General features: G+C 43.6%; 1 long non-coding RNA gene across 1 annotated transcript; it reads right to left on the bottom strand.

The window, feature by feature from the left end:
• Nucleotides 1-5,166: 5,166 nt before the first annotated feature.
• On the bottom strand, nucleotides 5,167-9,279 carry LOC120985072. Its single transcript, XR_005775496.1, has 3 exons — nucleotides 9,149-9,279; nucleotides 5,561-5,620; nucleotides 5,167-5,222 (listed from the first exon to the last, which is right to left on the bottom strand). It is a non-coding gene; the product is annotated as an uncharacterized LOC120985072 (long non-coding RNA).
• Between the last annotated feature and the right edge of the window lie 4,283 nt (nucleotides 9,280-13,562).

Genomic DNA, 13,562 nt, shown 5'->3' with positions numbered 1-13,562 from the left:
AATATCCATTACCTGCAGGTGTTTTTGTGGGCTTTCCTTGAACATAAAATGTAAAAAATAATAGAAATACAAGAGCAATTCTTCTCGAATCCATCATCTCCAACAACTAACCCTCAAAAGAATCCAGTGTTCTCCAACACATAGAAGCCTGGACACAGCATTGTGATGTCACACAGCTTCAGTATTCTAAGGGGGCGGGGCTTCTTGCTACTGCTGATGTCATCAGAGATCTAGTCTGAATAAAGAACTGTTTATAGAGCAGTGATGTTTAAAGGGGAATGCCGCTTTTGGTAAACCTTTAATAAAGTCATAAGAATATAAGGGGTTATTTATCAAACTAGTGTAAAGTAGAACTGGCTTAGTTGCCCATAGCAACCAATCAGATTCCACCTTTCATTTTGGACGGCTCCTTTTAGATAGCCACATTAATTCGGGGCTAACTTGGGGTGGGATCTGGTCTGAGGTTTGATGTCTAAAGTCTGTATTAGGCCCCATCATTTTCTAGTTCTGTAGCTGCTTCTTCTTGTACTTTTATCTTGGCAGTACAGTATTTTTGGTGCCGAAGTGGGCACCGTATTAGAAAACGCTCCAGGATGGCAGTGTGAAAGTGTGTTATAGCGGGTGGGGATTGACTGCAGAAGCAATCAGTGAAGTCAGAGGTTTAACCTGGTCTCCTGGTCTCTAATGTAAAATCTGTAATCGTCCCATCTATAGTTGTGCCATCTATTAATCCTGGTGTCTTCTTATATAGCAGAGGAGGTGGCACACTCCTGACCAAAGACATCTGCACATGATGGTCTGGACCAAAAGGAGAAGAAAGGGAAACTCAACAATTGAATTCTTTGGTCTGGAGGTCTAGTCTAAGGTCTAACATTGGGTTCTGGAGGTTTAATGGGGGTCTGAGAGTCTAATAGGGGTATGATTGGGGGGTCTGGAAGTCTAATGGGGGTCTGGAGGTCTGGTCTTAGGTCTAATGGGGGTCTGGAGGTCTGCTCTGAGGTCTGATATGGGGACTTGGAGTTTTAATGGGGGTCTGATTGGGGGTCTAGAGGTCTAGTCTGAGGTCTAATATGGGGGTCTGGAGGTCTAATGGGGGGTATGGAGGTCTGGTCTAAGTTTTAATAGGGGTCTGATATGGGGATCTGGAGGTCTAATGGGGGTCTCATCTGAGGTCTGAAATGGGGGTCTGATCTGAAAGGTAAGGGGGTATTTTTTGTACTGGCGCAATATGTGTGTTGTACTAGTATTTTCATGGCGACTGTTTCTGCAGGATAGTATTGGTGGAGGCAGGATGGGGTGTTCAGAAGATGAGGAAGATGATGGAAAAGTAGGAAACTAAGATGTCGCTTTGTTAAACTCTTCAGAGACGAGACGCGGTTGAAATAATAAATCATCATGGCGGTCTGGTCTGACAGGAAAAGATGAGGATGAGAATATCTACATTAGAGGAGACATCACTGGATGTAAGAGGTACATATGTGGGGCTGTATTCTCCTGTATGTTCTGTAGCGCTGCATGTAATGTTTTCCAAGTAGGGGTTGTCCGTTTTTTGTTATTTCGTACCACCACTGCCTTCTCTACTCTGTTTGCCTGCTCACCACTGAAATTTCTGCAACAAGCCGGTAAACAGAGCAGAGAAAACAGCTCTCCTATGTGTGCTGCCTTCTCCTCAAACAGTCGGACCCACGCTGATCTGATCGTCCTCCAGCAAGGGTTACTCTCACGGGGCCCTTGTGGGGAACAGGCACACAAAATACAGTGACCAATCAATATACAGTAAGATATAACACACTCCCACATGAGCAGTAAAATCTCTCCTCTCTATCCTGGAGATAATTGGATAAAGGGGCTGGACATAGTTCCATGCGGTCAATGACCCAGAAAAATTGTGTAGTTCCATGCGGTCAATGACCCAGACAAATTGTGTTTGCTAAATGTATCATAGGCAATATCCATTGTGTTCGCTAATGTCCATTGTGTACGCTAACTGCGTCACAGGCAGATGAGGTGGTTTGTGAACATTTAAGGGGCGAAATAGGGTTAACTACATGAACAGCAGACGAGTCTAGACATACCTAAAACAGGGGTTTTGTCACAGTATCCATAATTTTTTTGTGTCTATTCACACATCCTTGTTTTTCTACTGACCATGGATCAATGGAAAAAACCTTATAGACTTGCACTGCTTTGGTCCCTCATGCCGAACAAACACTCCCAGTGAAGTCTGTGGGTTTTCACTGTGATGCTCTAGGATTCCTATTTCAATCTATGGGGTCCAAATAAAGCAGATATAGCCAAGATATGAATATGTTCCCATTTTGTGCAAAATCAAATGTGTTCTGGGTGAAAAGACGAGAACTCGTTTTTTTTTTAATAATAAAAAAAAAGTTCTGAAAGAATCTTCACATTACTGAACATCAGCGACGTGACCCCCATGTGTCATGTCACATGACCTGAATCAAATTGGATGTTGACATACGGAGACAGCAACAAGGCATTGACGGAACCAAAGGAGCCGAAACCCAGTGGGGAGCAGGTAAGTACACTTCCCTCTGCAGGTCCAGGTTACGTGGGGGTGAAGAGGAGGTTACTGATAGAAAGGCCTCCAAAGCTGAACAGCCCATTTAATAAACTGGGACAGAATATGTTATTGGGGGTTAGGATATGGCTGCAAATAATGTAGCCGCTGCTTATGGTCATAATTTAAGGCTTCTACAGCTAATCGTTCAACCATGATTTGAAAGTCACACGTGGCTCTGTTTGGAGACCACTGCTCTACATGCTACTGTGACACGGAATCAGCTATAATAGGCTTATACACCCTGCAGATATATAATATATTCACAGCCTGCAACAGGAGCAAAAACATCCTGTAAATCACACATACCAGCCATGGAGTCACCATGCCTCCCAATATTTCACTCTCCATTGATAAGTCAAGTCCCATTCTCCCCAGCATCTTCCACAATACATTCCAGAAATGCCCACTCTGGAACATACGTGTAATATTGTGTCCCTGGAGATGTTTAGTTATTTAAAAACCACTTAGAATGCTTGAAAAATGCACAAAGTAATACTTACATATGGAGTGAGTAATATCCCAGTTCCCATGCTTCCTGGATTCTCCGCCGGTCTTTGCTTCTTGGCACATCTCTATACAAGCATGTGACAGCCTATGATTGGCTGCAGTGGTCACATGTCTATATCAGGAGGGATCGGTATATGCACACATGAATGGAGCCTTAATACTGGAAGTGAGCAGAAGGGAGCAGATAAGTGCGTTTCTTGTTTTATATATGCCATATTCCAGAGCCAAATTATAAAGGGGGTTAACGCTGGAAAACCCCTTTAAGGTCTGAGGCTGTGGTCCTCTGTACAGCTTCTTTTCTGGGCTCTAGAACCAGCTGGAACAATGCTAGTAGCAGATCTCTTATTCATGTCAGTAGATCCTGCTGTACTGCTTGTATGGACTAAGTAACAGAGCCAGTCACTGATTCCAGGTGGATCATTCCAACTAATGGCGTAGATATTGTCGGGATCGGTATATATGGGATGGGGGTTAGCAATGACAACATTCAGAGGCTTCAGAGGTTAAAAATACAACTTGGATTTATTTAGTCCAGCAACAAAACAGTTACATCACATAGAGATCAGTTTACACATAACAGTATTCAGAGCACAGACGTTCCACTGCGGCTACTGTGCCTTCCTAGACTCAGACCTTGACTGGACTTGTCAACAGTTTTATGCCCCAGTAACAACATCACCTGGGCTAATTGGTGGGGGAGGGGGGGGGATGTACTGGAGGGGGAGGGAATGACAGGTCCCACTTCCAACCTACCTGCCATTCCAAAAAAATGCAGGCCCGGAAAACAAAGTTACTAAAGTCCTCAGCAAAGAAAATTTACTGAGGAAACCCAACTTTCCTGGATTTTTCATCTCACCTACATTAAAAAAATGTAGATGAGATGTACACCCCCTCCAGGTGTCTTCAATCTACCTATGTATTCTACGATAGATAGACAGACAGACAGGGGGAAAGACAGACATACATATAGACAGACAGACAAACAGAGGGACAGACAGATATGGCCACTGTAGATGGTGTTTCAGGGCTTTAAAACTAATGGGCATGATGGTAATAAGTTAACTCCATTTAGTCCATGGACCGACAACTGCAGCAGGTGGTCATATATTTGCAGAGATGGTTAGTGCGCTCCTTTTCTTTCCCCGTGTTCTTCTTCTGGGTACTTTTTTTTATCCATTTACGGAACCGTTTCAGGCGGGATGTTCTCTTCGTGATCTCCTCCTCTGTTTTGGATGTTACCTTCATGATCGTCTCCTCCTCTGTTTTAGATGTTATTCTAATGATCTTGTCCTCCGCTTTTTTGGCAGCTTTTATTCGTTCAATAATTGGTTTTACTTTCTTGATGTTATCCATGGGAGGTCTGATGTTTTTTTTCTTCTTAATTTGCACTACAGGTTTTTGAACAACTACAAAATGAGAAGGAAACCATCAGTAGGTAGTAGATATAACAGAATCTATCCTTTTAATATTATGAGCAATGCAGTAATATAGTGATGCAGCTAATCAGCAGACATGAGCTGTCTCATCTCTGAATTCTGCAAAATTCTGAGTAATCGAAGGTCCCCAAAGTGTGTGATGAGCAGATATGAGAGGTAACCCTAAGCTCTGCCTGTACCCCGCTTATATATGTTATTATATAGAAATTATTACCTGGCTTCTCCACTCGAACCATCTCTAGATCAGCTGCCTGTTTTTGTTCACGCCGGCGCCAGGCCTTGTACTTGTAACTGTGAGACAGAGAAATGTCCTGACATAAGTCGGTACAGATGACAATCTTTAGTTCCCCATCAAAATATACCCATGACCCCCCTCCCCCACTACAGGGGGTGAGATATAAAGCTGCAGTATATAACAGGCAGGAAGGATATAGTGCCATAATCTATATTATATCATAATACAGCATCGGGAAAGAAGGGGACAAGCGGTTACCTGATTATATCCCTGCCCCATCCGGCCCCTGTATTATAACCTGGCTGCAGTAGTTACTGCGCCCCCTGTAGGTCAGACAGTACAGTGTATAGAAAATAATGTGATGTGTAGAGTAGAAGAAAATTGGAAACTCACCAGCAAAAGATAATAATCACGGCGGCGACCAATAGGAATACTACTAGCGGCAGGACAACGCGGTACATGACTGGTAATAAAGACACAAGATGCTCGTTATTAATTGTTATCATAGAGAACATATTCTACAAGACATTATCCAACATCTCTAGATCCTCCTGATGCCAGCAGTGACCTTTATGAGGACATCAGCAGGTAGGCACTGGCAGCTTGGCTGGGCATGGAGGGGTAATTGCTGGACTGTGGGCTGGTAACGTCTGGATAAGGGGCACATCATTATATGTTCCAGCATCATTTTATAGGACCGATCCCTCAAAGGAGCAGCTTAGTCGCTGTTCTCCACTACAGTCAGGGCTTGGTAGAGGATGATGAGAGTAGAATTAGGAGAGGAAGGAATTGTCTACTCACTGTTATTTGCACCGGCGCTGTCCGGACCGGGGGTTGTCCTCCCTGATCCTGGGAAAGTCACTGTCCATGAAAAAATGAAGGAAAATAAAGACATTAAATCAATGATAGCGGCAGCTGAACCCCAAAATGGGGACACGGGGAGACAGAAGATAACAATAAGTCAGTATTTAGTAAGTGCCCACTAGTGGTGGCTACAGAAAAAAATGTCATCATTTAAGGCCATTGTATGAGATTAGAAACCTTGCAGCTTTCTTTCTGAAATATCCTCCCTCTTGTCCAGGGGTTGTGTACGGTATTGCAGTTCAGCGCCATCAAATTAAATGGGGCTCAGCTACAATGCCGCACACAGCCCACTGTCCTATAACCTGAGCTCCAAGCCACAGAGATACCAGCCAGGTTTGCCTCTATGACCCGTGATCATGTAAGGATAAATACAATATTCAGCCACCATTCAGTAAGATAAACCCCCAGTGATAATAGCCATTACCTGCAGGTGTTTTTGTGGGCTTTCCTTGAACATAAAATGTAAAAAATAATAGAAATACAAGAGCAATTCTTCTCGAATCCATCATCTCCAACAACTAACCCTCAAAAGAATCCAGTGTTCTCCAACACATAGAAGCCTGGACACAGCATTGTGATGTCACACAGCTTCAGTATTCTAAGGGGGCGGGGCTTCTTGCTACTGCTGATGTCATCAGAGATCTAGTCTGAATAAAGAACCGTTTATAGAGCAGTGATGTTTAAAGGGGAATGCCGCTTTTGGTAAACCTTTAATAAAGTCATAAGAATATAAGGGGTTATTTATCAAACTAGTGTAAAGTAGAACTGGCTTAGTTGCCCATAGCAACCAATCAGATTCCACCTTTCATTTCGGATGGCTCTTTTTAGATAGCCACATTAATTCGGGGCTAACTTGGGGTGGGATCTGGTCTGAGGTTTGATGTCTAAAGTCTGTATTAGGCCCCATCATTTTCTAGTTCTGTAGCTGCTTCTTCTTGTACTTTTATCTTGGCAGTACAGTATTTTTGGTGCCGAAGTGGGCACCGTATTAGAAAACGCTCCAGGATGGCAGTGTGAAAGTGTGTTATAGCGGGTGGGGATTGACTGCAGAAGCAATCAGTGAAGTCAGAGGTTTAACCTGGTCTCCTGGTCTCTAATGTAAAATCTGTAATCGTCCCATCTATAGTTGTGCCATCTATTAATCCTGGTGTCTTCTTATATAGCAGAGGAGGTGGCACACTCCTGACCAAAGACATCTGCACATGATGGTCTGGACCAAAAGGAGAAGAAAGGGAAACTCAACAATTGAATTCTTTGGTCTGGAGGTCTAGTCTAAGGTCTAACATTGGGTTCTGGAGGTTTAATGGGGGTCTGAGAGTCTAATAGGGGTATGATTGGGGGGTCTGGAAGTCTAATGGGGGTCTGGAGGTCTGGTCTTAGGTCTAATGGGGGTCTGGAGGTCTGCTCTGAGGTCTGATATGGGGACTTGGAGTTTTAATGGGGGTCTGATTGGGGGTCTAGAGGTCTAGTCTGAGGTCTAATATGGGGGTCTGGAAGTCTAATGGGGGGTATGGAAGTCTGGTCTAAGTTTTAATAGGGGTCTGATATGGGGATCTGGAGGTCTAATGGGAGTCTCATCTGAGGTCTGAAATGGGGGTCTGATCTGAAAGGTAAGGGGGTATTTTTTGTACTGGCGCAATATGTGTGTTGTACTAGTATTTTCATGGCGACTGTTTCTGCAGGATAGTATTGGTGGAGGCAGGATGGGGTGTTCAGAAGATGAGGAAGATGATGGAAAAGTAGGAAACTAAGATGTCGCTTTGTTAAACTCTTCAGAGACGAGACGCGGTTGAAATAATAAATCATCATGGCGGTCTGGTCTGACAGGAAAAGATGAGGATGAGAATATCTACATTAGAGGAGACATCACTGGATGTAAGAGGTACATATGTGGGGCTGTATTCTCCTGTATGTTCTGTAGCGCTGCATTTAATGTTTTCCAAGTAGGGGTTGTCCGTTTTTTGTTATTTCGTACCACCACTGCCTTCTCTACTCTGTTTGCCTGCTCACCACTGAAATTTCTGCAACAAGCCGGTAAACAGAGCAGAGAAAACAGCTTTCATATGTGTGCTGCCTTCTCCTCAAACAGTCGGACCCACGCTGATCTGATCGTCCTCCAGCAAGGGTTACTCTCACGGGGCCCTTGTGGGGAACAGGCACACAAAATACAGTGACCAATCAATATACAGTAAGATATAACACACTCCCACATGAGCAGTAAAATCTCTCCTCTCTATCCTGGAGATAATTGGATAAAGGGGCTGGACATAGTTCCATGCGGTCAATGACCCAGAAAAATTGTGTAGTTCCATGCGGTCAATGACCCAGACAAATTGTGTTTGCTAAATGTATCATAGGCAATATCCGTTGTGTTCGCTAATGTCCATTGTGTACGCTAACTGCGTCACAGGCAGATGAGGTGGTTTGTGAACATTTAAGGGGCGAAATAGGGTTAACTACATGAACAGCAGACGAGTCTAGACATACCTAAAACAGGGGTTTTGTCACAGTATCCATAATTTTTTTGTGTCTATTCACACATCCTTGTTTTTCTACTGACCATGGATCAATGGAAAAAACCTTATAGACTTGCACTGCTTTGGTCCCTCATGCCGAACAAACACTCCCAGTGAAGTCTGTGGGTTTTCACTGTGATGCTCTAGGATTCCCATTTCAATCTATGGGGTCCAAATAAAGCAGATATAGCCAAGATATGAATATGTTCCCATTTTGTGCAAAATCAAATGTGTTCTGGGTGAAAAGACGAGAACTCGTTTTTTTTTTAATAATAAAAAAAAAGTTCTGAAAGAATCTTCACATTACTGAACATCAGCGACGTAACCCCCATGTGTCATGTCACGTGACCCATGGGTGACATGTCACGTGACCCACATGACCTGAATCAAATTGGATGTTGACATACGGAGACAGCAACAAGGCATTGACGGAACCAAAGGAGCCGAAACCCAGTGGGGAGCAGGTAAGTACACTTCCCTCTGCAGGTCCAGGTTACGTGGGGGTGAAGAGGAGGTTACTGATAGAAAGGCCTCCAAAGCTGAACAGCCCATTTAATAAACTGGGACAGAATATGTTATTGGGGGTTAGGATATGGCTGCAAATAATGTAGCCGCTGCTTATGGTCATAATTTAAGGCTTCTACAGCTAATCGTTCAACCATGATTTGAAAGTCACACGTGGCTCTGTTTGGAGACCACTGCTCTACATGCTACTGTGACACGGAATCAGCTATAATAGGCTTATACACCCTGCAGATATATAATATATTCACAGCCTGCAACAGGAGCAAAAACATCCTGTAAATCACACATACCAGCCATGGAGTCACCATGCCTCCCAATATTTCACTCTCCATTGATAAGTCAAGTCCCATTCTCCCCAGCATCTTCCACAATACATTCCAGAAATGCCCACTCTGGAACATACGTGTAATATTGTGTCCCTGGAGATGTTTAGTTATTTAAAAACCACTTAGAATGCTTGAAAAATGCACAAAGTAATACTTACATATGGAGTGAGTAATATCCCAGTTCCCATGCTTCCTGGATTCTCCGCCGGTCTTTGCTTCTTGGCACATCTCTATACAAGCATGTGACAGCCTATGATTGGCTGCAGTGGTCACATGTCTATATCAGGAGGGATCGGTATATGCACACATGAATGGAGCCTTAATACTGGAAGTGAGCAGAAGGGAGCAGATAAGTGCGTTTCTTGTTTTATATATGCCATATTCCAGAGCCAAATTATAAAGGGGGTTAACGCTGGAAAACCCCTTTAAGGTCTGAGGCAGTGGTCCTCTGTACAGCTTATTTTCTGGGCTCTAGAACCAGCTGGAACAATGCTAGTAGCAGATCTCTTATTCATGTCAGTAGATCCTGCTGTACTGCTTGTATGGACTAAGTAACAGAGCCAGTCACTGATTCCAGGTGGATCATTCCAACTAATGGCGTAGATATTGTCGGGATCGGTATATATGGGATGGGGGTTAGCAATGACAACATTCAGAGGCTTCAGAGGTTAAAAATACAACTTGGATTTATTTAGTCCAGCAACAAAACAGTTACATCACATAGAGATCAGTTTACACATAACAGTATTCAGAGCACAGACGTTCCACTGCGGCTACTGTGCCTTCCTAGACTCAGACCTTGACTGGACTTGTCAACAGTTTTATGCCCCAGTAACAACATCACCTGGGCTAATTGGTGGGGGAGGGGGGGGATGTACTGGAGGGGGAGGGAATGACAGGTCCCACTTCCAACCTACCTGCCATTCCAAAAAAATGCAGGCCCGGAAAACAAAGTTACTAAAGTCCTCAGCAAAGAAAATTTACTGAGGAAACCCAACTTTCCTGGATTTTTCATCTCACCTACATTAAAAAAAATGTAGATGAGATGTACACCCCCTCCAGGTGTCTTCAATCTACCTATGTATTCTACGATAGATAGACAGACAGACAGGGGGAAAGACAGACATACATATAGACAGACAGACAAACAGAGGGACAGACAGATATGGCCACTGTAGATGGTGTTTCAGGGCTTTAAAACTAATGGGCATGATGGTAATAAGTTAACTCCATTTAGTCCATGGACCGACAACTGCAGCAGGTGGTCATATATTTGCAGAGATGGTTAGTGCGCTCCTTTTCTTTCCCCGTGTTCTTCTTCTGGGTACTTTTTTTTATCCATTTACGGAACCGTTTCAGGCGGGATGTTCTCTTCGTGATCTCCTCCTCTGTTTTGGATGTTACCTTCATGATCGTCTCCTCCTCTGTTTTAGATGTTATTCTAATGATCTTGTCCTCCGCTTTTTTGGCAGCTTTTATTCGTTCAATAATTGGTTTTACTTTCTTGATGTTATCCATGGGAGGTCTGATGTTTTTTTTCTTCTTAATTTGCACTACAGGTTTTTGAACAACTACAAAATGAGAAGGAAACCATCAGTAGGTAGTAGATATAACAGAATCTATCCTTTTAATATTATGAGCAATGCAGTAATATAGTGATGCAGCTAATCAGCAGACATGAGCTGTCTCATCTCTGAATTCTGCAAAATTCTGAGTAATAGAAGGACCCCAAAGTGTGTGATGAGCAGATATGAGAGGTAACCCTAAGCTCTGCCTGTACCCCGCTTATATATGTTATTATATAGAAATTATTACCTGGCTTCTCCACTCGAACCATCTCTAGATCAGCTGCCTGTTTTTGTTCACGCCGGCGCCAGGCCTTGTACTTGTAACTGTGAGACAGAGAAATGTCCTGACATAGGTCGGTACAGATGACAATCTTTAGTTCCCCATCAAAATATACCCATGACCCCCCTCCCCCACTATAGGGGGTGAGATATAAAGCTGCAGTATATAACAGGCAGGAAGGATATAGTGCCATAGTCTATATTATATCATAATACAGCATCGGGAAAGGGGGGACAAGCGGTTACCTGATTATATCCCTGCCCCATCCGGCCCCTGTATTATAACCTGGCTGCAGTAGTTACTGCGCCCCCTGTAGGTCAGACAGTACAGTGTATAGAAAATAATGTGATGTGTAGAGTAGAAGAAAATTGGAAACTCACCAGCAAAAGATAATAATCACGGCGGCGACCAATAGGAATACTACTAGTGGCAGGACAACGCGGTACATGACTGGTAATAAAGACACAAGATGCTCGTTATTAATTGTTATCATAGAGAACATATTCTACAAGACATTATCCAACATCTCTAGATCCTCCTGATGCCAGCAGTGACCTTTATGAGGACATCAGCAGGTAGGCACTGGCAGCTTGGCTGGGCATGGAGGGGTAATTGCTGGACTGTGGGCTGGTAACGTCTGGATAAGGGGCACATCATTATATGTTCCAGCATCATTTTATAGGACCGATCCCTCAAAGGAGCAGCTTAGTCGCTGTTCTCCACTACAGTCAGGGCTTGGTAGAGGATGATGAGAGTAGAATTAGGAGAGGAAGGAATTGTCTACTCACTGTTATTTGCACCGGCGCTGTCCGGACCGGGGGTTGTCCTCCCTGATCCTGGGAAAGTCACTGTCCATGAAAAAATGAAGGAAAATAAAGACATTAAATCAATGATAGCGGCAGCTGAACCCCAAAATGGGGACACGGGGAGACAGAAGATAACAATAAGTCAGTATTTAGTAAGTGCCCACTAGTGGTGGCTACAGACAAAATGTCATCATTTAAGGCCATTGTATGAGATTAGAAACCTTGCAGCTTTCTTTCTGAAATATCCTCCCTCTTGTCCAGGGGTTGTGTACGGTATTGCAGTTCAGCGCCATCAAATTAAATGGGGCTAAGCTACAATGCCGCACACAGCCCACTGTCCTATAACCTGAGCTCCAAGCCACAGAGATACCAGCCAGGTTTGCCTCTATGACCCGTAATCATGTAAGGATAAATACAATATTCAGCCACCATTCAGTAAGATAAACCCCCAGTGATAATATCCATTACCTGCAGGTGTTTTTGTGGGCTTTCCTTGAACATAAAATGTAAAAAATAATAGAAATACAAGAGCAATTCTTCTCGAATCCATCATCTCCAACAACTAACCCTCAAAAGAATCCAGTGTTCTCCAACACATAGAAGCCTGGACACAGCATTGTGATGTCACACAGCTTCAGTATTCTAAGGGGGCGGGGCTTCTTGCTACTGAATAAAGAACTGTTTATAGAGCAGTGATGTTTAAAGGGGAATGCCGCTTTTGGTAAACCTTTAATAAAGTCATAAGAATATAAGGGGTTATTTATCAAACTAGTGTAAAGTAGAACTGGCTTAGTTGCCCATAGCAACCAATCAGATTCCACCTTTCATTTTGGACGGCTCCTTTTAGATAGCCACATTAATTCGGGGCTAACTTGGGGTGGGATCTGGTCTGAGGTTTGATGTCTAAAGTCTGTATTAGGCCCCATCATTTTCTAGTTCTGTAGCTGCTTCTTCTTGTACTTTTATCTTGGCAGTACAGTATTTTTGGTGCCGAAGTGGGCACCGTATTAGAAAACGCTCCAGGATGGCAGTGTGAAAGTGTGTTATAGCGGGTGGGGATTGACTGCAGAAGCAATCAGTGAAGTCAGAGGTTTAACCTGGTCTCCTGGTCTCTAATGGAAAATCTGTAATCGTCCCATCTATAGTTGTGCCATCTATTAATCCTGGTGTCTTCTTATATAGCAGAGGAGGTGGCACACTCCTGACCAAAGACATCTGCACATGATGGTCTGGACCATAAGGAGAAGAAAGGGAAACTCAACAATTGAATTCTTTGGTCTGGAGGTCTAGTCTAAGGTCTAACATTGGGTTCTGGAGGTTTAATGGGGGTCTGAGAGTCTAATAGGGGTATGGTTGGGGGGTCTGGAAGTCTAATGGGGGTCTGGAGGTCTGGTCTTAGGTCTAATGGGGGTCTGGAGGTCTGCTCTGAGGTCTGATATGGGGACTTGGAGTTTTAATGGGGGTCTGATTGGGGGTCTAGACGTCTAGTCTGAGGTCTAATATGGGGGTCTGGAGGTCTAATGGGGGGTATGGAGGTCTGGTCTAAGTTTTAATAGGGGTCTGATATGGGGATCTGGAGGTCTAATGGGGGTCTCATCTGAGGTCTGAAATGGGGGTCTGATCTGAAAGGTAAGGGGGTATTTTTTGTACTGGCGCAATATGTGTGTTGTACTAGTATTTTCATGGCGACTGTTTCTGCAGGATAGTATTGGTGGAGGCAGGATGGGGTGTTCAGAAGATGAGGAAGATGATGGAAAAGTAGGAAACTAAGATGTCGCTTTGTTAAACTCTTCAGAGACGAGACGCGGTTGAAATAATAAATCATCATGGCGGTCTGGTCTGACAGGAAAAGATGAGGATGAGAATATCTACATTAGAGGAGACATCACTGGATGTAAGAGGTACATATGTGGGGCTG

This window comes from Bufo bufo, unplaced genomic scaffold (assembly GCF_905171765.1).
Source record: "Bufo bufo unplaced genomic scaffold, aBufBuf1.1, whole genome shotgun sequence".
Lineage (NCBI taxonomy): Eukaryota > Metazoa > Chordata > Amphibia > Anura > Bufonidae > Bufo > Bufo bufo.
This window is presented reverse-complemented; position numbering and strand designations above follow the sequence as displayed.